This window comes from Symphalangus syndactylus, chromosome 1, assembly GCF_028878055.3.
Source record: "Symphalangus syndactylus isolate Jambi chromosome 1, NHGRI_mSymSyn1-v2.1_pri, whole genome shotgun sequence".
NCBI lineage: Eukaryota > Metazoa > Chordata > Mammalia > Primates > Hylobatidae > Symphalangus > Symphalangus syndactylus.
The window spans coordinates 137,866,261-137,893,778 of NC_072423.2; the positions used below are offsets into that span (position 1 = coordinate 137,866,261).

The 27,518-nt window shown below is 37.8% G+C and overlaps 1 pseudogene; it reads right to left on the reverse strand.

The window, feature by feature from the left end:
- Nucleotides 1–7,504: 7,504 nt before the first annotated feature.
- Nucleotides 7,505–24,545, reverse strand: LOC129489239 (large ribosomal subunit protein eL24-like; annotated as a pseudogene).
- Nucleotides 24,546–27,518: the final 2,973 nt, after the last annotated feature.

Consider the following 27,518-nt stretch of genomic DNA (forward strand, 5'->3'; position numbering starts at 1 on the left):
GAGGTTTTTACCTCCTTGGTTAAATGTATTCCTAGGTATCTTAAGAATGAAATTGCTGTCTTGATTTCATTTTCAGATAGTTTGTTTTTTGTGCATAGAAATGCTACTTTTTTATTTATTTTTTTTTTTTGGAGACAGAGTCTCACTCTGTTCCCCAGGGTGGAGTGCAGTAATATCGTCATGGCTCACTGCAGTCTCCACCTCCTGGGCTCAAGCAATCCTCCACTTCAACCTGAGTAGCTGAGACTACAGATGTGCACCACCACGCCTGGCTAATTTTTGTACTCTTTGTAGAGACAGGATTTCACCATGTTGCCCAGGCTGGTCTCAAACTCCTGGGCTCAAGAGACCTGCCTGCCGTGGCCTGCCAAAGTGCTGGGATTATAGGTGTGAACCCCTGCACCTGGCCAGGAAGCTTTTAAAGTAGCAATATCTCAAATCGATAACAAATTTATTTCCTTTAAAATGAAACAATATAAATACTGAAAAACAAGGCCTGAAGTTGTTTTATGAAAACCAATCATTGGAATCAATTGAGTCAAAACAACCTCAGCTCATTGAAAGAAAATATAGCTGATGTATTGTTTGAATATGTTCTCCAAAGTTCATGTGTTGGATATGTAATCTTCAATGCAGCAGTTTTGGGAAGTGGGGCCTCATAAAGGATGATTAGGTTGTGAGGCATATATATATATCATATATAATCATATATATGTCGTATATATCATATATGTCATATATATCATATATATAACATATGTATGATATATACCATATATAACATATATAACATATGTATGATGTATGCCATATATAACACATGTATGATACATATCATATATAACATATGTAACATGTACGATATATATCATATATAACATACATGATATATATCTATATATAACATACATGATATATATCTATATATAACATACATATGATATATATCTATATATAACGTATGTATGCTATATATCACATATATCATGTATATAACATACGTATGATATATATCATATATATCATACACGCATGATATATATCATATATAACATACGTATGATATATATCATATATAACATATATGGGGTTGTCTGTTGTGCAGAAGCTTTTTAGTTTGCTATAATCCTGTTTATTTTTGCTTTTATATATATCATATATATAACATATATATGTTATCTTATTTTCCCTTGTTTTTTCTTAGAGCATTCTGTATTGCATTTTAATTGTAAACATTATTTTTGCTTCAAACTATCTCCTGGGAATAAATTTATATCATCAGTTCATAGAGGTTGTCCTCATTCTTTTAGTAGCTTCATAGTACTCCATTGTGATAATATGTCACAGTTTATTCAACCAATCTTCTATGCTTGGGCATTTATGTAGTTTCCAATATTTTGCAATTACAAATAATGCTGCAATGAGTAACCTTCTGCATATGTATTTTTATAGTATTGGAGATGTGTCTTCAGGATAAATTTCTAGAAGTGGGATTTAATATGTATTTTTGTTAAACATTGCCAAATTTGCCTCCCTGTGGGAATTCTTCATTTTGCATTCCCACCAGCAATGTTTGAAATGACTGTTTCTTCACAGCTTCACTAACAGTAAGCTCTCTAATGTTTGCTTGTCTAATTGATGAGAAATGATATCTCACTATAGTTTTAATTTGCGCATCTTTTATTGTGAGTAATTGCTATAGACTGAGACTGAATGTTTGTGTCCTGCCTTCCACTCTCAACATTCATCTGTTGAAATCCTAACCCTCAATGTGATAGTGTTAGAAGGTGGGGCCTTTGAGAGGTGATTAGGTCGTTCGGTTATGAATGAGTAGAGCTCTCATGACTGGGATTAGTACTTTTATAAAAGAGGCTGGAGAGAGCTCCCTCATCCCTTCCACCATGTGAGGACACAAAGAAGACAGCTATGAACCAAAAGAAGGCCATCACCAGACATCCAATCTGCTAGTGCTAGTGCTTTGATCTTGGACTTCCCCACTCCAGAATTGTGAGAAATAAGTTTCTGTTGTTTATAAGGCACTCAGTCTATATAGTTTGTTATAGCAGCCTGAATAGACTGGAACAGTAATAGTATACTATTGCATAAGGGCCATTTTTATATTCTAAATTTTTTCTGTTTGTATTTTTCTCTGTTTTTAAGATTTTGGGTCTTTTCTGCCTCAAATTTTTTTTTTTTTTTGAGACAGAGTCTCACCCTCTTTCCCAGGCTGGAGTGCAGTGGCACAATCTCGGCTCACTGCAACCTCCACCTTATGGGTTCAAGCCATTCTTGTGCCTCCCAAGTAGCTGGGATTACAGGCGTATGCTACCACTCCTCAATAATTTTTTGTATTTTTAATAGAGACGGGGTTTCACCATGTTAGCCAGGATGATCTTGATCTCCTGACCTCGTGATCTGCCTGCCTCGGCCTCCCAAAGTGCTGGGATTACAGGCATGAGCCACTGCGCCCGGCCTTCTGCCTCAATTTTAAAGTATTTTTTTGTATATTAGTTTATTTAGCTCCTTGTCTATGATATATGTTGCAAATGTTTTCTGTCAGTTTGTCATTTGTCTTTTGGTGGTGTGTGGTTTTTGTTTTCACCATGCAAACATTCTCTGTTTTTATATAGTCAAATTTATCAGATTCCTCTTATATTGCATCTAGGTTTTTAATTGTAAAAGCCTTTCCCTATGCCTGAGTTAAAGAGGAATTTGCTTAAATATTTCTCTAGTATTTATATTTATTTTTACATTGAAATCTCAAATCCATTTAGAGTTTACGCTTGTTTATGGTGTGAGGAATTAATCTATTTTTGTTTATTTTTTTCCCTAAATGGTCATCCAATTATCACAACACAATTCATGAAAAAGACTAATTTTTTCTCACATATAACACTTTGATCATATGCTAGATTTGTACATTTACTTGGGCATATGTCTGGATTTACTGTTTACTGGTATGCCAATCTACTTATATACTAGTACTATACTGTTTTAATTATCTAGGTTTTGTAGAATGCTTTAATGGCAGGTAAAGCAGTGCCTCTTCATAGCTTTTTCTTTTCAATGTCCTCTGCCTATTTTTACATTTTTTTTTTTAACCCTCATGTGAATTTTAGGATCAATTTGTTTAGCTCAATAAAATACCTTCCCGGCATTTTATTGACCTCTCATTAAATTGATAAGTTCATTTAGAACTGACATACTGATGTCCTAACCAAGAACAAGGGATGCCTTTCTATTTGTTCAAGACAGTTTTTGGACAGCCTACTCTTAATCAAAGTGAATAATAATGTTAGGTAATAATTAACTTTTCCTGGTGTGCTTTAATTTAAACTATCTGATGGAATAAATAAGAAATTCAAGTGGCTGTGGGAAGGGAACAACGCACTTTTGAATAACTTTTAGGTGCCATTTACTGTGCAAAGTGTTTAATTCCCAAAGAATCGAGAAGTTATTGATTTTGCTTTGTGTGTATTGTCGATGGGTGTGCTCTTTCACGAAGTTTCTGTAACTTCTCTGAGAACAGTCAATGAATATCGAGAATGCGATTCAGACTCTGTACCCTGTGCCCTTTAAGTTCACTACCTACTAAAAACCAACACAGTGTTATTCCTCTGGTGAAAAAGAAAATTTGAAAGTATACACTGTCTTATGTGATTTTTAGAACTACTGGGAAGTCTATAAGGCGTGCATGGACTATTTGTAGGCTAGTTTTGCTGATAAGGAAATTGAGGCTCTAGAGAGGTTAAGTGTTCCAAGATTATGGTTAATAAGTGTCAGGGGTGACTGTAGATTATATGACCACTAACCCTGCTCTTTTCTGGGTACCACACCAAACCTTAAAAATTCAAAGGAGGTTGTGTGTGGTGTAATCTTAGCACTTTGGGAGACTGAGGCAGGAGCTTTGCTTGAGCCCAGGAGTTCAAGACCAGCCTGGGCAACATAGTGAGGCCCCATCTCTAAAAAAAATAAAAAGAAGTCAAAGGAAAACAATTATACCTCTTCCTATCAATCTTGGACATGTATGATTTAAAAACTAATTATTTGAAGTAGAAGCAAAATGCGTTGCACTTTTGCCCCACGGTGGGTGGAAGCCTTTCGTTGTTCTTTGAATCTGTGAATCTCAACATTGCCTCTACATCGGAATCACCATGAAGCTTCAGCAAATACACACATGTGGGTCACACCTCCCGAGATTATTATTTAATTGGTCCATGTTGTGACCTGGTCTTCCAGATCTTAAAAATACTACCGTCAATGCTAATGAGCACCCAAGGTTGAGAGCCACTGGTCTAGATAATGTTTAAGATACCGTCAATCTTATGAAGGTGTCTTACACTTCAATATGCTATGATTATACCTTCAATACTCTATAATTCTGAGATTTCTTGTTCTGTAGTAGTTAAGAGTGCAAATTCTGGAAATGACTGCTGAAGTTTTAATCCTTTTTCCTTACAACAGTTGTATCTTAGGTAAATTACTCAATCTCTTTCATTCTTTATTTCTTCATATTTGATAATTGATACAATTTTGCTTACTTCATAGAGTTAAATTTTTTAAAATTAAAAATCTTTATTTTTAGGGTTTTTGGTTCACAGCAAAGACAAGTGGAATGCACATACTTTCTATATATGCACTGTCCCACTGCACACACACACACACACACACAGCCTCTCCCACTATTGATGTTCTGCACCATTTGGTACAATTGATAAACCTGCATTGAAACATCACCATTGCCCAAAGTCCATAGTTTACATTAGAGTTCACTCTTGGTATTGTACATTCTATGGGTTTTGACAAATGTGTAGTGTCATGTGTCCAACATTATAGTATCATACAGAGTAGTTTCACTACCCTAAACATTCTCTGCTCTCTGCCTATTCATCCGTCTTACTCCCAAGTATGGCAACCATTTTACTGTGTCCATACTTGCATCTTTTTCAGAATGTCATATAGTTGGAATCAAACAATATGTAGCCCTCTCAGATTGACTTCTTTCACTTAATATACATTTAAGTTTCTTCCATGTCATTTCAAGGCTCAAAAGGCAATCTCTTTCTCAGAACTGAATAATATTCCATTGTTTGGATATACCACAGTTTATTTATCCTTTCATCTTCTGAAGGACGTCTTGGTTGCTTCCAAGCTTTGGTAATTATGAATAAATCTGCTATAAGTATCTTTGTTCAGGTTTTTGTGTAGAGATAAGTTTTCAATTTGCTTAGGTAATTTCCAAGGAGTGTTATTGTTGGATTGTATTAAGAAAAACCTAAAGACTCTACCAGAAAACTCTTATAACTGCTAGATTAAGTTAGTAAAGTTGAAGAATATAAAGTCAACATAAAAGCTGGGCATGGTGGCATGTGCCTGTAGTCCCAGCTACTAGGGAAGCTGAGGTGGGAGGATCGCTTGAACCCAGGAGTTTCATAGCAGCCTGGGTAGCACAGCAAGACTTCTGTCTCTTAAAAAAAATACAAAAATCAGTAGCACTTCTATACACTAACAACAATCGATCTGAAAAAGAAATCAAGAATACAATCTCATTTATAGTACTCACAAAAAAATTCCTAAGAGTAAACTTAACCAAAGATATGGTAATCTTATAAAGCTTTTAATATATAGCCCTGCATTTGCGCCACTGCACTCCAGCCTGGGCGACAGAGCGAGACTCCGTCTCAAAAAAAAAAAAAAAATATATATATATATATATATAGCCCTGCATATAGTAACTGCTCAATAAATGGTAGCTATTTTCTTTCTAATCACCTTTTTCTCCTTGGTATGTAGATTTTGGAAGGAAAGAGAGTGAATTCCAAATCAGAGGGTAAAACATAGGATTTTATCTGACCTGTAATATACCTGAAGCCAATCTGCATTGTCTTAACAGAACCTTGACTTTGTAAGTGGTAAGCAATAGAAAGGATCCACTAGGAAAAAGAAGCTGCAGAGAGGGATGGCTGACTATAGCGTGAGGCCCACTGCTCTCTTGGGTCAGAAGGCTGATGGGAAAAGTGTGGGAAGAGAAGTCACTTTGGGTGTTGGGAGTTGTGTGTGTGCCTGTTTAAGTGTGATTATGTGTCAGGAAAAAGAAGATCACAAGAGGGGAAATTGCAAGGAACTAAGAAAGTGAAGAAAGAAAAGTAACCGAGAACAAAAGAGACATTCATTTTTTGTTCTCCCACTTTCTTCCTCCCTTTGCCACCCATGGAAACTTGGCTTGTTTTTGTGCACTCCCATGTGCATATTGTTTCTTGGCCACTGTTGGAAGAAATGAGGAAAATATGGACTTTCAAAAGTCTGGGATAGTTTTGAAACCACAGACCGGTGTAACTAAACTAACCTACCTACCTTCCTTCCCTCCCTCCCTCCCTCCCTCCCTCCCTCCCTCCCTCCCTCCCTCCTTCCTTCCTTCCTTCCTTCCTTCCTTCCTTCCTTCCTTCCTTCCTTCCTTCCTTCCTTCCTTCTCTCCCTTTTTCCCTCTCTCCCTCTCTTCCTTCATTCCCTCTCTCCCTTACTTATTTCCCTCCCTCCCTCCCTTCTTTCCTTCCTTCCTTCCTTCCTCCCTCCTTCCTTCCCTTCCCTTCCCTTCCCTTCCCTTCCCTTCCCTTCCCTTCCCTTCCCTTCCCTTCCCTTCCCTTCCCTTCCTTTCCTTTCCTTTCTTTCCTTTCCTTCCTTCCTTTCCTTTCTTTCCTTTCCTTCTTTCCTTTCCTTTTTTTCTTCCTTTCCTTCCATCATTGAAAGCCAAGCTCATTTAGTACTCAAAATGTTTCTTGAATTAATACATTAGACTTTGGGTTTACAGGGGCTTAAATGAAAAGAGAGGGTTTGCACCCTTGAGAAGCTCATAATTTCAAATGAAATGGATTGGACCATTTCATTGGATGGGTACTACGATGGCTCATTGTCCTCACTTAGTCTATTACAGTGGTTCTCACACTTTAGTGTGCATCCAAATCACCTGGAGGTCTTGTTAAAAGTCAGATTTTACCAAATGATGGGCTTAACAGAAAAAAAAATAAAGCTCAGATTGCTGGACCCACCTCCAATTTCTGACTGAGTAGGTCTGATGTAGGGCTTGAGAATTTGTATTTCTGGCAAGTTCCCAGGTGATGCTTACGCTGCTGGTCCCTGGATCATGCCTTGAGAACCAGAGATCTATTAGGATGCTAGCCATTTTTCTTAGTCAGAAGACAGAAGCCATATTAGTTATTTGAACAGAGAGAATATAGTACAAGGAATTTTAAACTAGGTATAAAGTTATTAACCTGAAAGTAAATGAGCTTTAAATATCCATGAGGGTAGCAGTTGTGGGAAACACCTACCACCTCCTAGCACTGATAGGAAAAATAAAAAGGAAAATGCCTGGATTATTAAAACTTCAGAAACTTCGAGAAGCTGAAACTGAGATCTCTGAGGAGAGAGTGCTGTTCTGGTATCCCTTGGGGTAGGAGTGTGATGAAGCTTGTTCTGCAAGTATTGGAAAAACTGCAAAGTGAATTTATCTGCTGCTACGGGAGGTACTGCAGCTGTTGGGGTGGAGATGCAGTGCTTGAGTGATTATCACAAGAGCAGAAAGCAAAAAGAAGGAGCAAATCCCTTCTTCCTTCACCAGTGCAGCTTCCTCTATTGCCCCGTATTTTGCAGAACCTAAGAATGGAAGCAGGTGGCCAAAAAGAAATATGGTTTGCAACACCTCAGCTCAAAGGGTGGTGGGTTGGATTTGTTGCTGAGAAATATACAAAAATACTAGAGTACCAGTCCTTTACATGGCTGTGCTTTGTGAGAAGCTGAGTTTTTTGAGATGATTTATTAGGAATCAGCTGAAAACTAGTTCAAAATAATAACTTTGAAAAAGAATAGTAAAGTTAAAGGCTAACTACTTGATTTTAAGACTCCTTATAAAATGAAGAGAATCAAGTCAGTATAATACTGACATCAAGATAAACAACATATCAGTAGAACAGAATAGAGAATCCAGAAATAGATTCACACATACAATGACAACTGATTTTGACAAAGGTGCACAGGCAATTCAGTGGAGAAAGGATCCATCAACAGACAGTATTAGAAGAGTTAGATTCATATGCAAGGAAAAAAATTTTAAAAACCACTTTGATTTGTACCTTGCATCATTAACTGAAAACGGATCATAACCCTAACTGTAAAACTTAAAACTTCTAGATAATAGGAGAAAATCTTTGTGATCTTAAAGATTTCTTAGATATGCTACCAAGAGCACAGTCTATAAAAAGAAAAAATGATAGATTAGATTTTGTCAAAATTAAAAACTTAATCTTCAGGCTGGGCACGGTGGCTCATGCTTGTAATCCTAGAATTTTGGGAGGCCAAGGCGGGAGGATTGCTTGAGCCCAGGAGTTTGAGACCAGCCTGGGCAACATGGTGAGACCTCGCCTCTACAAAAAAATACAAAAATTAGACGAGCGTGGTTACATGTGCCTGTAGTACAGGCCACTTGGGAGGCTGAGGTGTGAGGATCGCTTGAGCCTGGGAGGCGGAGGTTACAGTCAGCTGAGATCGTAGCACTGCACTCCAGCCTGGGCAACAGAATGAGACTGTCTCAAAAGACAACAAAAAGCCTTTTGATCTTGAATGTCATTGGTAGGAGACTTTGCTAAAAAGATAAGCCACAGACTGGGAAAAAATATTTGTGGAGCACGTGTCTGATAAAGGACATGCATCCAGAATGCATGAAGAATTTTCAAAATTGAATGATAAGAAAACAAACAACTCAATTAAAAAGTGGTCAAAATATTTGAACAAACCCTTCACCAAAGAAGATATACAGATGGAAAATAAGCACATAAAAAGATGATGAACATCATTCATCATCAAAAGGTGCAGGCTCATCATAAACTACAACAAGATATCACTGTATGGAAATTAGAATGTCTAAAATTATAATAAATATACTGACCATACCAAGCGTTGCCTAAAATGTGGAACAATTGTAATTGTCATACACTGCTGATAAGAGTATAAATAGTACAACTCTTCTGGAAAAGAGATTGGCAGTTTCTTAAACAGATAGACACATACATCTGCTTTGCAATCTAGCCATTCTACTGCAAGGTATTTTCTCAAGAGAAAAGGAAGTATATGTCCATATAAAGACTTGCACCTGAATGTTTATATTGACTATTTGTAACAGCCCTAAACTGGAAATGACCCAAATTCTCATATACAGAAGAATAGATAAGCACTCATATCCATATGAATATAGAATCCATATGAATCCAGAGGAATACCTCTCTGCAATAAAAAGGAATGAACACCTGATACATAGTGCAGCATGAATGAGTCTCAAAATAACTGTGCTAAATAATAGAGGCCTGACAAAAGAGTATATACTATATGATTCAATTGATTAAAAACATTCTAGAAAGTATAAACTAATGTTAGTGACAATTTATATTAATGGTTATGTGGGGATGATGAGGTCAGGGCAGGGCAGGTGGGAATGATAAAAAAAAGGGTACAAGGAAACTTAGCGGTGATGAATGTGTTCATTATCTTGATTGTTGTGGTGGTTTTATGGGTATACAGATATGTCAAAACACTGAAACAGTGTGATTTAAGTATACACAGTTTATCGTATGTCAATGACACCTTATTAAAACTATTTAAAAACTATTTTATTACAACAGTGCTAAATTCAAATGAATAATTCAAATGGGGGATAAGAGGTCGTGTTTAGGTATGTCCACCTCTGCTGTTTGAGAGGTTCAGGGTAAAAATCAAAGTGCAGGTTCATAACCCATTCTCACTCATTTTTCTTCCCGTCCTTTCCATTATGTCTCTGTTCAAATGTGACCTTTTCAGAGAGACCATTGCTTGACATAATAGAACATCATCACCCTCTCTCTTATCTTGCTTTATTTTTCTTCACAGCCCTTACCAATACCTCATATTATATCACAAAGGTATTTGTTATTCACCTATAGTCTGTCTCCCCCAGTAAAATTTAAGTTCTATGAGGTCAGGGACTTTGCCTCTTTTATTTAATTATGTGAATATTTATGAGTAAAAGAATGAATAAATGTAAGAATAAGTATATGAATGCTTTTGGAGTTACAATTTATCACACAATATTGTATTGACAGTGGCACCAGTCACTTCAATGTCATATTTGAACCACTACACCTGAGAAAGGAGGTAGTACAGGATTTTTTTTTTTTTAAATTATACTTTAAGTTCTGGGGTACATGTGCACAATGAGCAGGTTTATTATATAGATATACATGTGCCATATTGGTTTGCTGCACCCATCAACTCGCCATTTACATCAAGTATTTCTCCTAATGCTATCCCTCCCCCAGCCTCCCCGCATCACCCTGGCGTGTGATGATTCCCACCCTTTGTGCAAGTGTTCTCATTGTTCAATTCCCACCTATGAGTGAGAACATGCGGTGTTTGGTTTTCTGTCCTTGTGATAGTTTGCTGACAGTGATGGTTTCCAGTTTCATCCATGTCCCTGCAAAGGACATGAATTCATCCTTTTTATGGCTGCATAGTATTCCATGGTGTATATGTGCCACATTTTCTTCATCCAGTCTATCATTGATGGACATTTGGGTTGGTTCCAAGTCTTTGCTATTGTGAATAGTGCTGCAATAAACACACATGTACATGTGTCTTTATAGTAGTATGATTTATAATCCTTTGGGTATAAACCCAGTAATGGGATCACTGGGTCAAATTATATTTCCAGTTCTAGATCCTTGAGGAATCGCCACACTGTCTGCCACAATGGTTGAACTAACTTACCCTCCCACCAACAGTGTAAAAGCGTTCCTATTTCTCCACATCCTCTCTAGCATCTGTTGTTTTCTGACTTTTTAATGATCGCCATTCTAACTGGTGTGAGATGGTATCTCATTGTGGTTTTGATTTGCATTTCTCTGATGACTAGTGATGATAAGCATTTTTTCGTGTGTCTGTCGGCTGCATAAGTGTCTTCTTTTGAGAAGTGTCTGTTCATATCCTTTGCCCACTTTTTGATGTGGTTTGTTTTTTTCTTGTAAATTTGTTTAAGTTCTTTGTGGATTGTGGATATTAGCCCTTTGTCAGATGGGTAGATTGCAAAAATTTTCTCCCATTCTGTATGTTGCCTGTTCACTCTGATGAACAGATGTGGTGCAGAAGCTCTTTAGTTTAATTAGATCCCTTTTGTCAATTTTGGCTTTTCTTGCCATTGCTTATGGTGTTTTAGTCATGAAGTCCTTGCCCATGCCTATGTCCTGAATGGTATTGCCTAGGTTTTCTTCTAGGGTTTTTATGGTTTTAAGACTAACATGAAAGTCTTTAATCCATCTCGAATAAATTTTTGTATAAGGTGTAAGGAAGGGATCCAGTTTCAGCTTTCTACATATGGCCAACCAGTTTTCCCAGCACCATTTATTAAATAGGGAATCTTTTCCCCATTTCTTGTTTTTGTCAGGTTTGTCAAAGAACGGATGGTTGTAGATGTAGCACAGGAATTTTTATGGGTTGGGATTCCATGAACTGGGAACTATCCTGAAGCCTTTTAGGAAATGAAAGTTTCCCTGACTTCAAGCATATTTGCTGCAACCCACCTTGATTCATTATTACAGATTTTGATGGTGACTAACTCCTGTAGTAAAAATAAATACAAGTAGGGGCTGAATAACCTCTGCAGATATTTCTGTTTGTCCTATAAGTTTTCTTTAAATAAGCATAAACTGTCAAAGCAATTACTGATATGTGATCCATTAGTAATTCCAGAGGATGAACTTGAGTTATGGAAGAGCATACGAGTCATAAGGACCTTACAAATATTTTTGGGCAATCACCTTCAACAATCAGAATCTTGTAACACTTTTTAAAAAAATTGAGACAGAGTATTTCTCTGTCACCCAGGCTGCAGTACAGTGGCATGAACTGTGCTCACTGCAGCCTCGAAATCCCAGACTCATGTGAATCTCCCACTTCAGCCACCTGAATAGCTGGGACTACAGGCGTGCACCACCACACCTTGCTAATTTCTCTATTTTTTGTAGAGATGGGGTTTCACCACGTTGCCCAGGCTGGTCTCGAACTCCTGAGCTCAAGCAGTCTACCCACCTTGGCCTCCCAAAGTGCTGGGATTAAAGGTGCGAGCCACCACGTCTGGCATAACCTTTAAACCAGATTCTTTGTTTGAAGATTGAACAGGGCAATGACAGCCAGGATAAGTTTTCTTTTCACAAATTCTTTATTATTATTATTATTATACTTTAAGTTTTATCGCAAGGACAAAACACCAAACACTGCATGTTCTCACTCATAGGTGGGAATTGAACAATGAGAACAGATGGACACAAATTCTTTAAAAAAGTTTTGTTTGTTTCTTTTTCTTTTTATATCTTTTCACAAATTCTTTAGCTGGTGTTATGGTCAATTTATTGTTGGGAACGATGTTGGCATCCTTGTATTTTAGAGCTATGATTTTTGCACCAAAGCATTTTTTTCCTTTAAAAAAACAGGTTTATTAAGGCGTAATTGATATACAAAACTGCACGTATATAATATATACAATTTGATGACTTTGGACATTTGCATACCCCTGGGAAACTATCACCACAATCAAGGTAACGGACTTTTTTTTTTTTTTTAATAGAAAAGAAAAGCTGTGTTACTCCTTGAAATTGCCTTTTTTGATGTGTCAAAGACAGTGGCCTAATAGCCAGGATATTTTCAGCTCTGTGTCACTGAATTTATTTTACTTTGGAAAGTTGACCTACCCCTGAGCTTACCTATGTCACGCTTCTGAGGTTATTTTCTTTGGTTCAACACTGTCATTATGAAATCCACGTGTTTTAGATTAGCCAGAACCCTTGAAAAACATTTAATGTTGCTTCTTCTGTGTTTCTTTTTCTCTCCTTAAAAAAAAAAATCATTTCAATTTTTATTTTAGATTTGGGGTACATGTACAGGTTTGTTACATGGGTATATTATGTGGTGCTGGGGTTTGGGGTACAATTAATCCTGTCACCCAAGTAGTGAGCATGGTACCTAATAGTTTTTCACCCCTTGCCTCCCTTCCCTCCCATCCTTGTCTAGTAGTCCCTAGTGTCTATCGTTGCCATCTTTATGTCCACGAGTACTCAGTGTTTATCTATCACTTATAAGTGACAACATGCAGTACTTGGTTTTCTTTTTTTTTCTCCCCAAGACAGAGTCTCTCTCTGTCAACCAAGCTGGAGTGCAGTGGCTCCATCTTGGCCCACTGCAACCTCTGCCTCCTGGGTTCAAGCAATTCTCCTGCCTCAGCCTCCCAAGTAGCTGGGGTTAAAGGCGTATGCCACCACGCCCGGCTAATTTTTGTATTTTTAGTAGAGACGGGGTTTCATTATGTTGGCCAGGCTGGTCTCGAACTCTTGACCTCAAGTGATTCACCCATCTTGGCCTCCCAAAGTGCTGGGATTACAAGCGTGAGCCACCATAGCTGGCTGGTATTTGGTTTTATGTTCCTGCAATAATTTGCTTAGGATGATGGCCTCCAGTTGCATCTATGTTGCTGCAAAGGCCACGATTTTTTTTCTTTTTTTTATGGCTGCAGGTACCAAAGTTTGAAATGAAAATGGGGAGTACTTTGAGCCCCCTTAAGTTCCTGTGAATAAGAAGTTCCTCTGCTATAATAGTCCTCTAGAATTCTTATTAATATTAATATTCTGCAAAATCAGAATAGACTGATAGAACAGCAAGCTAGAATGAGCATACTCTCATTTTCTTTCTCAGAATCTCTGTTGCCCAGGCTGGAGTGCAGTGGCCCTATCTCAGCTCACTGCAACCTCCACCTCCTGGGTTAAAGTGATTCTTTTGCCCCAGCTTCCTGACTAGCTGGGATTACAGGTGCGTGTCACCACGCCCAGCTGATTTTTGTATTTTTAGTAGAGACAGGGTTGCACCATGTTGGCCAGGTGGTCTCAAACTCCTGACCTCAGGTGATCTGTCCCCTTTGGCCTCCCAAAGTACTGGGATTACAGGTGTGAGCCACCATGCCTATCCCATACTCTTACTTCCTATGGGGTCCTTGTTGTTATGTTGGTAACCTGAATTGTGATACATTATTTTACAGTTTTTAATATCAGGTTCAATTCAAGATACTCCAAATGTATCTCTGGTCCCCACTTGGATTTAAATGAGTCCTAGGTATGCTTGTGGGTGGTCTGCATAATATGACAAAATATATGACAGCCATCTTTTTTAAATTATTATACTTTAAGTTCTGGGGTACATGTGTACAACGTGCGGATTTGTTACATAGGTATACATGTGCCATGTTGGTTTGCTGTACTCATCAACTCGTCATTTACATTAGGTATATCTCCTAATGCTATCCCCCCCCAGCCCCCACCTCCCTGACAGGCCCTGGTGTATGATGTTCCCCTCCCTGTGTCCATGTGTTCTCATTGTTCAATTCCCACTTATGAGTGAGAACATGAGGTGTTTTGTTTCCTCTTCTTGTGTTACTTTGCTGAGAATGATGGTTTCCAGTTTGATCCATGTCCCTGCAAAGGACATGAACTCATCCTTTTTATGGCAGCATAGTATTCTATGGTGTATATGTGCCATATTTTCTTTATCCAGTCTATCATTGATGGGCATTTGGGTTGGTTCCAAGACTTCACTATTGTGAGCAGTGCTGCAATAAACATACGTGTGCATGTGTCTTTACAGTAGCATGATTTATAATCTTTTGTGTATATACCCAGTAATGGGATTGCTGGGTCAAATGGTATTTCTAATTGTAGATCCTTGAGGAATCGCCACAGTCTTCCACAATGGTTGAACTAATTTACACTCCCACCAACAATGTAAAAGCATTCCTGTTTGTCCACATCCTCACCAGCATCTATTGTTTCCCAACTTTTTAATGATTGCCATTCTAACTGGGCAGCCATCTTCTTAATCTCTCCATGAAAGCAATTCTTTATGGACTGCTAACTTATACTGACAGATTGTGCATGTATTGAATCCTTCAAACAGAACACTTCTTTAAACCCAGTCAAAACACTGAAAAACCTGAGATTCCCGTGCAATTAACTACAATTTGATTAGCCTAAAGAAGTAGGTAAAGTATGTTTTTCTAACACAAAAACTACCAGGTTCAGAGCCTAAATATTTCACATTATAATTTGAAATGTTTTCATGGCAATAGTTCTGAGCATTCCCAATTAAGTTTACAAGTTTATCATTAGGGAAGAGCTCCTTCCGAAAAGTAGAACTGACATAGAAGACAGGACTTTAAACTTGGTTCCACATTAGAACTGGCTGAGGAGCTTTTAGAAAATACTGATGCTCACGTCCACCCCTAGAGTGTCAAATACTTTTTATGCATTGATGATCATCAAGTTTTGATCAATTATTTCATTAAAATGATATATTTTATTGACTATTTTTTTATCCTGAAACATACTTATATTCCTGGGGGTAAATCTTACTTGGTCATGGCATATAATCCTTTTTGTATGTAGCTAGATTCAGTTTGGTAGTATTTTATTGAGAATATTTGTGTCTGTATTAATAAGGTACATTGACTGTAGTTTTCTTCCTTTTTCTTTTTTTTTTTTTTGAGATGGAGTCTCCCTCTGTTGCCAGGCTGGAGTGCAGTGGTACGGTCTCAGCTCACTGCAGCCTCCGCCTCCTGGGTTCAAGTGGTTCTCCTGCCTCAGCCTCCTGAGTAGCTGGGATTACAGGCACTCGCCACCACGCCTGGCTAATTTTTTGTATTTGTAGTAGAGATGGGGTTTCACCCTGTTGGCCAGGCTGGTCTCGAACTCCTGACCTTGTGATCTGCCCACCTTGGCCTCCCAAAGCACTGGGATTACAGGTGTGGGCCACTGCACCTGGCCAAAGTTTTCGTGTGATGTCTTTGGTTTTGGTATCAGCGTATTAATGACCTCATAGAATATGTTTGGAAGTGTTCCCTATCTTTTTTTTTTTTTTTTTTTTTTTTTTTTGAGACTGAGTTTCACTGTTGCCCAGGCTGGAGTGCAGTGTCGGCTTACTGCAAGCACTGCCTCTCGGGTTCATGCCATTCTCCTGCCTCAGCCTCCCAAGTAGCTGGGACTACAGGCACCTGCCACCACGCCTGGCTAATTTTTTTGTATTTTAGTGAAGACAAGGTTTCACCGTGTTAGCCAGGATGGTCTGGATCTCCTGACCTCGTGATCTGCCCGCTTCGGCCTCCCAAAGTGCTGGGATTACAGGCGTCAGCCACCACACCCAGCCTTGCTTTCTACTCTTATTTTTCAGAAAAGTCTGTGAAGAATTCATGGTTTTTTTTTTTTTTTTTTTTTTTTTTTTTGAGACAGAGTCTCTCTCTGTTGCCCAGGCTGGAGTGCAGTGGCGTGATCTCGGCTCACTGCAAGCTCCACCTCCCGGGTTCAGGCCATTCTCCTGCGTCATCCTTCTGAGTAGCTGGGACTACAGGCACCGGCCACCACGCCCAGCTAATTTTTTGTATTTTTAGTAGAGATGGGGTTTCACTGTGTTAGCCAGGATAGTCTTGACCTCCTGACCTTGTAATCCGCCCGCTTCAGCCTCCCAAAGTGCTGGGATTACAGGCGTGAGCTCCCTCGTCCACCCATGTTAGTTCTTCTTTAACTGGTAGAATTTACTACTGAAGCTGTCTTGTCCTGAGTTTTCCTTGTAGGAACATTATTGATTACTAATCTAATCTTTTTAGTTGTTATAGTTTCATTTGCATTTTCTATTTCTTCTTGAGTCGGTTTTGTTGTTTCTGTCTTCCTAGAAATTTATTCATTTTATCTAGCTTATCTAATTTGTTGGCATAAAATTGCTCATAGAATTCCCTTAAAATTCTTTTTATTTCTGCAAAGTCAGTAGTAATGTACTTTCTTTCATTCTGGAATTTATTAATTTGAGTCTTCTCTCTGTTATTCATGGTCAATCTATGTAAAAGCTTGTCAGTTTTTTTTATCAAGGAAGTAACTTTGGTTTTATTTCTTGTATTGTTTCTCTAGTCTCTATTTTATTTATGTCTGTTCTAATCTTTCTTACTTCCTCTGTTTTGCTTTTCTATACCTCGTTTATTAAGTTTTCTAAAATTAGGTACTAGTGTTGATTTTTATTAAATACTATTTGGGGGCATCTATGTAGGTCCTATGATTTATCTTACTGGTCTATTAGTATAAATTTATTAATAGATTTCCTAATATTAATTAATGTATTCCTGAATTTCTACTAGATTATTGTGACATAAAAGGAAAGAGAATATTGGTTATCTTAAATACCTTTTGTATTTATCAAATATTTGTAGTTAGTATATATTATTTAAATAAGAAACATATGATTTATATTTTATGTTTAAAAATGATAAAGCTATAGAAAAATAGTGTTAAGTATCTGATCTGAGCGTGGAAAAATTTGATAAAATTGAAGAACATGGAGAAAATCTTAAAGCATTTTATTACATATAAAAACTGTGTGTTAAGATATAATAAAAACTGTGAAAATATGCATGTAACAAACAAAAATAGCAAGAAACACCAATTCTTACCCAGTAGGAGCTCTTTAAATGGGAAAGGTCCAAAACCATCTTGGTATATAAATAAGCTAATTAACAGAAAAGACAATCTAAAGCAAAAGAAATGGAAAGCACTAATACATATTTGGAAAGTTGTTACCAGCATTATAGACATTTAAATTAAGTTGAGTTGTTATGTTCATCTAAGAAATCCGCCCAAGATTTTAAAAAAGGATATTTCTCAAATGTTGGTGAGAGTGCAGTTTGAGAGGGAAACTCACATATTATTGCTTTAAGTGTAGGTGGTATAAGCTCTTTGGAAAGCAATATGGCACTATGTCAAGGGCCTTAAAATGTTCATACATTGTGACTAAATAAGGAAAAAAAGCTGAAAAAATATAAAATGATTTAGGGACAAAGAAGTTCACCTGAGTAGTGATTTTAATAGCAAAATGTGGTAAACATATATATGTTCAGAGTTAGCACATTAATAAGATTCAATGTTTTACAGCTATTAATATTATAAAGCATTTTTACTGTGCAGAAGCTCTTTAGTTTAATTAGATCCCATTTGTCAATTTTGGCTTTTGTTGCCATTGCTTTTGGTGTTTTAGACAGGAAGTCCTTGCCCACGCCTATGTCCTGAATGGTATTGCCTAGGTTTTCTTGTAGGATTTTAATGGTTTTAGGTCTAACATTTAAGCCATTAATCTATCTTGAATTAATTTTTGTATAAGCTGTAAGGAAGGGATCCAGTTTCAGCTTTCTACATATGGCTAGCCAGTTTTCCCAGCACCATTTGTTAAATAGGGAATCCTTTCCCCATTTCTTGTTTTTGTCAGGTTTGTCAAAGATCAGATAGTTGTAGATACGTGGCATTATTTATGAGGGCTCTGTTCTGTTCCATTGATCTACGTCTCTGTTGTGGTAGCAGTACCATGCTGTTTTGGTTACTGTAGCCTTGTAGTATAGTTTGAAGTCAGGTAGCGTGATGCCTCCAGCTTTGTTCTTTTGGCTTAGGATTGACTTGGCGATGCGGGCTCTTTTTTGGTTCCATATGAACTTTAAAGTAGTTTTTCCAATTCTGTGAAGAAAGTCATTGGCAGCTTGATGGGGATGGCATTGAATCTATAAATTACCTTGGGCAGTATGGCCATTTTCACGATATTGATTCTTCCAACCCATGAGCATGGAATGTTCTTCCATTTGTTTGTATCTTCTTTTATTTCACTGAGCAGTGGTTTGTAGTTCTCCTTGAAGAGGTCCTTCACATCCCTTGTAAGTTGGATTCCTAGGTATTTTATTCTCTTTGAAGCAATTGTGAATGGGAGTTCACTCATGATTTGGCTCTCTGTTTGTCTGTGATTGGTGTACAAGAATGTTTGTGATTTTTGTACATTGATTTTGTATCCTGAGACTTTGCTGAAGTTGCTTATCAGCTTAAGGAGATTTTGGGCTGAGATGATGAGGTTTTCTAGATATACAATCATGTCATCTGCAAACAGGGACAATTTGACTTGCTCTTTTCCTAATTGAATACCCTTTATTTCCTTCTCCTGCCTGATTGCCCTGGCCAGAACTTCCAGCACTATGTTGAATATGAGTGGTGAGAGAGGGCATCCCTGTCTTGCGCCAGTTTTCAAAGGGAATGCAATACCATAGAAAGATACAGCTAATAGAATATTATATCAAAAAGGAGGATATAAATTTTGTTCAGTTAAATTAAAAATTTGTCAAAAATGCAAAGAAAAAATACATAAGATAAAATAAGGAAAGAAACATGAAGTCTAAAAAATCCTCTCTGGAAAATAGAATAGGTCTAGAGACTTTTTTTTTTTTAAGAGGCATCTGTCATAATTTATTTAATTTATTCTATTTATTTGGTTCATTCAGATTTTCTCCTTTTTGAGTCAACTACATATACTTCTGGAAAATTATGTATTTTCTTAAGCTTTTCAATTGTATTAGCTTTGGATTGGATAAAATTTGCTTAGATTTAAACAAAACACTTACAGTTTTTACGTTCCCTACATTACTTGTAAATGGTATGTCTGATTTTGCTGTCTTTTGTGTTGGTTTGCTTAATTATCTTGTCAGAGTTTGGACTATCTTATTGATTTTTATATTTAAAACTAAAACTCTTAGATTTACTTGCAAGTTCTGTTATCTTTCTGTCTTTTTCCTTAGTTATTTTATATGTATTTTTATGTTCAATATTCTTTTCCTCTTGCCTTCCTTAGGAATTCTTTTTCCTGTAGGTTTTTTTTCCCTTATTTTCTTGATTTGAATGCTTTTTCTTTTTTTAAAACAAATTATTTATAGAACGATGGCTTTAATTCTTACCACAATCATAATTAAATCCCGTAAGTTTTTATATATTCAATTCTCGTCTCCATTGTTGGTTCCATAAACTACAAATATTTTAGAATTGTCTGTTTAGAATTCTAGAAATATCTAGAATTGGGTAGCTTTCTTCCCTTGACTTCCGGTTACTGGTAATTATTTTCTTCATCTCTCTTGTCTCCCTTACTCCTTTTCCTCCTTGTTGTCATTAGAAGATAGGGTATAACACAGGCAGTTTCAGGAAATAGTTTTGCTAGGTGGTGATAGTGATGGGTGTTAGGGGTGTGGCTGGATAATTCTTAGGTCTATGATGCCCCTGGCTGAGCTAATGGGGAATGGTAAAGATGAATTAGAAATTTTCTTTTCTTCGGAGCTAGCATGCTCTTCTGGATTAGCTGGTGCAGTGAGCTGTGGCTGCATTTTGCACTCCAGCCTACTACTGCTTCATTTAGTGGAAATATCTCTATATTATGAAACATAATCTTTCAAGCTAGAGCAGTTGTGTGTGTGTGTGGAGGGTGGAGTTTGTTGGTAGGGGGTGGGTGTATTTCCGCAGGTACTTGGAAGAAGACATTCCAGGTATTGTAGGTGCTATGGTTTGAATGTGTGCCCCCAAATTCAAGGGTTGCCAATGTGGTAATATTAGGAAGCAGGGCCTCTAAGAGGTTATTAGGTCATAAGGAGTCTTCCCCTCATGAATAGGACTAAAGCCCCTTTAAAAGAGGATCATGCAGTCTGGGCGTGGTGGCTTACACCTGTAATCCTAGCACTTTGGAAGGCCGAGGCGGGCAGATCACGAGGTCAAGAGATCGAGACCATCTTGGCCAACATGGTGAAACCCCATCTCTACTAAAAATACAAAAATTAGCTAGATGAGGTGGCGCACGCCTGTAGTACCAGCTACTCGGGAGCCTGAGGCAGAGGAAAATTGCTTGAATCCCGGAAGCGGAGGTTGCAGTGAGCTGAGATCGCGCTGCTGCACTCCAGTTAAAAAAAAAAAAAAAGTCTCATTCAGCTCCCTTGATCTTCCGTTTTTCTGACATACGAGGATTCAGTGTTTCTTCCCTCTATAGGATGCAGCAATAAATTGCCATCTTGGAAGCAGACAGCAGCCCTCACCAGACATTCAACCTGTCAGTGCCTTGATCTTGGACTTCCTGGCCTCTTGAACTGTGAGAAATAAATTTCTGTTCTTTATAAATTATGCAGGTGGTGGTATGTGTTATGGAATCACAAATGGACTAAGACAGTCAGATAACAACTTTTTATTCTTAGCCTCCTTTTAAAAGTCAGGTGTCCTCAGAAAATGCTACTTTGGTAGTGGTGAAATATGCCAAAAGCCCCAAGAACTGGTCCTTTATCACAGTCCAAATTACCTACCTGCAGATGACATTAGAGTTAGTATCTCTTATTCAGATTCCATTGCTAAGCTCTAGAGGCCTCCCCTTGAATTTTCTATGTGTCCTTCAAACTCAGCGTGGTAAACCCAGAACCCATCATCTTTCTTCCTGAGCTCCCTTCTTTGTCTCAATTTTTCATTTTGGTAACTTGCACAGCCATTTAACCCGTTCCCAACTCAGAATCATCCCACATCCTTCACTTCTGGGTTATGCAGAATCTCAGTATATTTGGACATTATCCCCTTGTCTCCATCCTCACAGCCATTGCCTCGGTGAGGCTTTCACTTGTCTGAATTATTATTATTGTTTTTAGAGTTATAGTGCAATCTTTATTTAGAAATCTGATGTGCCAGCTTAATATTTTCCACCAACTCAGGGTAGCTGAAATTCTCACAAGCTTCACAATCTTTTGTTCAGACGCTGCCTTTGTAGGTGCCTTAGCAGCAGCCATTGCAGTCTTTTTAGATGCGTGCTTAGCCTTTTGTGCTTCCTTAGCAGCCCTGATAGCTTGTTCTCGTTGAGCCATTCTAACTTCAGTTTTCTGATTCCTCTTGGCCATGATGTCAGCAAGAGACGCACCCGTAATGGCTATCTGGAATTTGACTGCTCGGCGGGTTCTTTTCTTTTGAATTTCTTCCTACTGTCCCTTTTTGTGCTTCTTTCTGTAGAGGATAGTCCAGTTTATTTCCTGAGGATTCTTCTTGGAAATAAATGCATTAAGAAACTGAAAAACCTTCTCGTCTGTCCTGGTGTAGCGCCTCCCGTGTCCGGGGTAGATCTTGTACTCGCTGAAACTGCACGGCTTGACCTTCAACTGCTCTAACTTAAAAGTGGCGACTCCACGGGAGGAGCAAAGATGGCAAAGAGAACCACTTGTCTGAATTATGATGGCAGCCTCCTACCCGGCTTCTTGCCTCTCATTTGGTCCCACAAAGCTACTAAAGGGGTCTTTCTAAAAGTGCAAATTGGATTTCATTCCTTCACTCCACTTGGCTTTCAGGATGAATTTCACATTTCTCAGCTTAGAACAAGGCCCTACAGGGATTTGCCTTTGCTTGCCTCTGTCTGCAGAGCTCACCACTTTCCATTTTACATGATTCGCTTTAGTCAGATAGAACCACCTAAGGTCACTGAAGGCATTATTACATTTTGAGTATTAATACAAAACACCTTTATTTTGAAATAATTTTAAAGTTACATAAAAATTGCAAGATTACTATTAAAAACCCTCATATATTTTTCACCTAGATTCACCCATTGTTAACATTTTACCACATCTTTTTTATCATTCTATCTATCTATTTAATCAATCGATCATCATCTCTCTAGTATTTGTTTTCTGAACCATTTGAGAGTAAGTTGTAGACATTATGTCTCTGTATTTCTAAATTCTTCAGTGTGTATTTCCCAAGAACAAAAGCATTCAGTTATATTATACAAACACAGGTAAGTTATCAAAATCAAGAAATGTAACATTGCTAAAACAGTATTACCTACTTTATAGACCTTATGATTTGTGTGTGTGTGTGTGTGTGTATGTGCACACACACACATCACTCAGGGATCACCCCTTCTATGTAACTGTCATGCCCCTGTGGTCTCTCATAATCTGGACATTTGGGTTTTTTTAATACCTCGATGGCTTCTCCCAGTCACTTGTCTGCCTAGGATACTTTCTTCTTTCTTCGTCAAGTTCTTACTTTTTCAAAAGTAGCGCTTATAACCACTTGCCCAGACATGCTTTGCCAGACCTTGCAATATGATTTTCTTAAATTTCCTTTGCTGTTGCATCACATGAAAACCTTCATCATTGCTAATCATACTGCTTTTCTTATCTGATTTGTAAGCCACTTGAGGATGAGGATCAGGCCTTATTTAACTTTTTATCACCATTGCCCAGCAAAGTACTCCACATAAAGTTTCAGCTCAATATATGTACTTTAAATATTTTGATAGGTGACTGTTCCCATGAATGAGTGTTTAACATTTAGGGGTTAATACCACTGATATCCAAAGAGTTTCTTCAGATAGATTAAAGTGTGGGGAAATGGGCTGATGGAAGTATGAATTGCTGTCACTTAATGAGAAGGCAACTGGCAGTATCTTAAAAAATTAAAAATTTTAAAAATTAAAAAATCCTGTTTAAGGGACTATATCCTGTGATGAAACAAGTACTAGTACCTAAGAACATAAGTGCAAGGAAGTTTCTCATAACAGTTTTATTGTAATAAAACATACTAGAAACAATTTGAATGTTCATCACTAGAAGCATATTTGAATATATTGTGGAATATTCATACAGTTAAAAAGAAATGAATATTGTAGTATATCTGTACAATACAATGGATAAACTACCGCTATTATACTGAATAAAAGAAGCCAAACACCAAAGGATGCAAACTTTATAATTTGTTTGTAGGAAATCATAAAGCACACAAAATTAGATCTGTGGCTGATCTACAGTATGGGGACTTGTTTGACTAGAAAGAGGCATGAGAGAACTTTCTGGATGGTGGAAATGTTCCATATCTTGATATGGGTATCAGTCAGTTGTGTGGGTATACGTTAAAACTGATGAAATTGTACACTTAAGGTCTGTGTCTCAATAATGTTGTTAAGCCTGGGCAATGTAGCGAGACCCTGTCTCTGCTAAAAAGAAAACAAATATTAGCTGGGCATGTTGGTGCATGTCTGTAGTCCTAGCTACTTGGGAGGCTGAGGTGGGAGGATCACTTGAGCCCAGGAGTTCAGGGCTATAGTGAGCTATGATCACACCACTGCCCTCCAGCCTGGGTGATGAAGTAAGGCAATCTCTAAATAATAATAATAATAATAACAACAACATTGTTAATAAGAAATGTGCATAGTCTCTGAGTTAATTGCTCTGTTTTGAGGGCTATATCACAATAAGCTATAGCCCCAATTACCTGTACATAAGAATATGTGTACAAGAAAGTTGCTTTAATAGTATGTATTATAGTAAAGCATCCACCAAAAACTTGAAAATATCCAAAATGTTCATCTCTAGAGAAATAAATATATTTCGATATAGTTATAGTGGAAAATGATAAAACTACTTAGAAGATAAGTCAACCTAAATGTATTGATCTGGAGGGGTGTACATGATATATTCTGAATGTAAAAAATACAAATTAAGTACAGAAACTTCTGTCCTTATGGAGTTGGGGTGCACCTCCCTCCTCACTTGTGGATGAGTGCTTGCTTGCCAATGTGGAAACCCCCTGAGGGCAGTAGGACTGAAGGTTCCAATCCTCTAATCTCATGGTTGGTTCCCTTGGCAACCAGCCTCCATCCTGAGGTAATCTAGGGGCTCCCAGCCACCAGTCATCTCATTAGAACACAAAAGATACTATTTTTCTTTTTTTTACAAGACAGGATACTCTGTTGCCCAGGCTGGAGCACAGTGGCATGACCACGGCTCACTGCAGCCTCGACCTCCTGATCAAGCGATCCTCCTGCCTCAGCCTCCCGAGTAGCTGGGACTGCAGGTGAGCAGCCACCACACCTGGCTAACAAAAGATACTCTTATCTCTTGGGAATTCTAAGGATTTTGAATGCTTAAGTCAGGAAATGAGGAAGAAGACCAAATATGCATTTCATAATATCATACAAGGAAACATGGGGAAGTAATAGAAGTCTGAAATAAAACTAGTTGGGGAAACTACATTTATTATTGGAGTATATAGTTTGTTTGCCTTGATTCCAGTGTTTCCATTCTGACCATCCTTTGCCTTTTTGTCCTTTATCTAATTGCCCTTTGTTGAATAAAATTGTTAAATGAATAATATGGATGAGTGATATCAGTGCCCCTGAAAAAAAATCACCTGAAGAACATTACACTGTGGTTCCATTGAAGTTAAGCATGTGAGTAAATTAGTAGTTTAGGAGCGGTGAGCCACCAATTTAGCAAATTTAACATTTGGCAAATATGATTTACGTTGTGGGGATGAGGCAGAGATGTTTTTATGTGTCCTGTGTTTATTTAACCTAATATTTTTTTGAGGGGTGCACAATTATGATGTACACAGAAAGGACAAAGTGGAAACAAATGTTTGTGTGGTTGGGCTTGTCCTTCTGGCTAAACCAGTCCACAGACCAACACACACCCAAGCTGCCTCCTGTTTCTATGGAGGCAGGGTGCTATAGGAGAAAAAGATGAAAACAAACAATGAAAATGAAAGAAAAAGCCTCGGCTTCAGGGTGGGAGAAGCAGGGATTTGAATGACAGTTCACTTAAGAGTATACCATGTGTAACTTCTCTGTAACTTCTCTAAGCCCCCTTTTCTTCATGCTGCAGGGATTGTGAGGTTTGCTGTATTTAAAAAGACCTCACCGTGCCTGACATGTATTAGGGTCATGGAACATATTAACGTATCTTCCTTCCTGGTTGCAATGTCATATTTTTACCTGCCCAGCAGCATCCTGGTATTTTGGTTTTGGAAATCCCAGTATTAGAAGTGACATTGGCTCAGAAACAAAGGGATTTATCAGCCACATTAGGCAACTTTCCATATTTCAGCTATGTTTGACGTCTCTGCTCCTCTCAATAAACTGGAACTTCCCATCATGAAGTTGGCTTTCCTCTGCCCCCACTTCTGCCTTTTTTCATTGTGTCATACAGTTTTAGCAGGATAAGATCCTTAAGTCTGCATTTGTGATAGAGGAGGCAGCAGCTTCTACCAAAGTGGCTTTCTCTATGTGTGTTGAGTCTGCCTGACTGATAACAGATCAGAAACAGCGAGTGGCCTTTGAAATTGAAGCCCTGACTGTAGTGGGGAAAATGAAAGGATCTTATGTTTTTGATCAAAGGATGATATCTTCCAGCTTGGAAAAGGGGGTTATTCTGCCTGCCAAGGTCTATGATACTCTGTTACTTACTTACTCTAGGGAAGAAGATTTAATTTCATAGCTATTATATTGCTACATAGTTTAAAAATATATTTATAGTTATACAACTTTTTCAGCCATTTTACTTTCCCTTTCTAACTCCTGTCTTCAGTCTGGCCACTGGGTAAATTGCTTTGTGATTCTTAACCTAAATGGCAGTTAAACAATCCTCTGGATCCTGGATCTTACTGAATATTCACTACTAAAGAGATGACAAAATTTCAATGAAGGGGGTGGAATTAAATGAAGACAAGGATGCCATGTTGCGTGTAGGTACTTAATGGGAAAATCTCTGGTGTCATTCCGTAGGACATGGTTTCGTATTAGTAATAAAACTGGCTAAGGGAAAGGTGTGGGTGTGGAAAGGTCAAGGGCGGGGCCAAAGTGAGTCTGTGATGACTGTGTTAACCCATGGATGTCTGAATCTGAGGAGAGATTCAACAGAATGAAGAGAAAGGGGAAGGTCTGAAAGGGGTCTGAGGTACTAGACTGGAAAGAAGACTGGATATGAGGACTGCAATATTGAAAATTAGACAAGGGATGGACAGACAGAAGACAACCAGGGATTAATTCCCAAACAAAGACTATATTCTATTCTGAGTAGCTTAAGTACTTCGTGGGGGAAGATGTTAAATCCTACTGATATCAAATTATGCCAGTTTCTGGCTTACCAATCATGAATGCTGAATCTGCATGCACCCAACATATTTGTGAGAGTGTATACATACATTACATATATAAATACACACTCATGGAGATTTATATTGTCTTATTTCAATATAGATCTGGCTTCCACTTGTCAGTCCTGTTATTTGTTCCTTCAAACTACCTAAGATAAACCAAACAACAGGTAATTTATGTTTCTCCTTAAATACTTAATCTCCATACGTATTATCAGTTCACTCTCACTCATCCTACCAGTGACTGCACTGTCCAATATGGCAGACACTGAGCACTTGAAATATGGGTAGTCTAAATAGAGATATACTATTAAGTTTAAAATATATGACGAATTTCTAAGACAAAAAGGGCATGTAAAAGTTTGTCAAAATTGATACGTGATATAATATTGAAATTATATTTTTGACAGGATGGGCTTAATTATAATTTTACCTGTTTCTTTTTGTGATTTAAATGTGGCTGTTAGAAAATTTAAAATTATATATATGCCTCACATTCGTGGCTCATGTTGTATTTCTATCGAACAGCACTTTCGAAGACCTTCTCACTTCTTCCTTTAAGTAAAAAAATTGGAATGATCCAGAGTGAGTTCCCTGATGGCTTACCCCAGTTTTCATGTTGACATGCCATCTACCTGTATCTATCCTCTCATAGACGGTATCATGGAG